Source organism: Epinephelus lanceolatus, chromosome 12 (genome assembly GCF_041903045.1).
Source record: "Epinephelus lanceolatus isolate andai-2023 chromosome 12, ASM4190304v1, whole genome shotgun sequence".
Taxonomy (NCBI): Eukaryota; Metazoa; Chordata; class Actinopteri; order Perciformes; family Serranidae; genus Epinephelus; species Epinephelus lanceolatus.
In genome coordinates this window covers 34,239,259-34,239,903 of record NC_135745.1, presented here as the reverse complement: position 1 = coordinate 34,239,903, position 645 = coordinate 34,239,259, and positions in this window count along the sequence as shown.

Sequence of the window (645 nt, the reverse complement as noted above, 5' to 3'; positions counted from 1 at the left end):
GTCTAAAAAGCTGATTCTTTTTTCTTTCTCTGATTGGCCCCTGCTGATGAAACAGGAAAAATTGTGTGCGTGCGTGCCTGAGGCTGTGATATCAATAGATGGCATGTGCGATTGCTTCTTACAAACTGGAGGGCCCGGCCACTGGGAATAATGTTCAGAGAGCAAGTGAGGCGGGCAGGCAGCAAACAAGCTGTGTGCGTGAGTGCGCGCGCGTGTGCGTGTGTGTGCATGCGTGCGTGCGTGCGCGGCTGTGCAGAGTTTATTGAAAGAGTTCCTCTCTCCCTCCCCCTCCTCCTCCTCCCCCCTCCTCCTCCTCCTCCCCCGTCCTCCTCCTCCCCTCCTCCCCTCCCTACAGCCCAGGCAGCAGCAGCCTGGGTGGTCCCCCTCTCTCTCCACTTTGGTGAGCTGTTGCTTAGCAGCTAATAATAGGCGATGTTTGCAAAGTAATTTGCCTCTTCCTTGGCCAATGGGAGCCGGAGCACTTTTCCATCAAACCTCCCTTTTCAGGATTTGCCGAGAGGCGAACTTCTCCAAATGTTACCGCTACGGGATCGGAGTTAGACTTGACACGGACGGCTCAGACATAGGCTACTACTACTACTACTACTACTACTACTACAACTACTACTCCTCTCTGAGACGTCG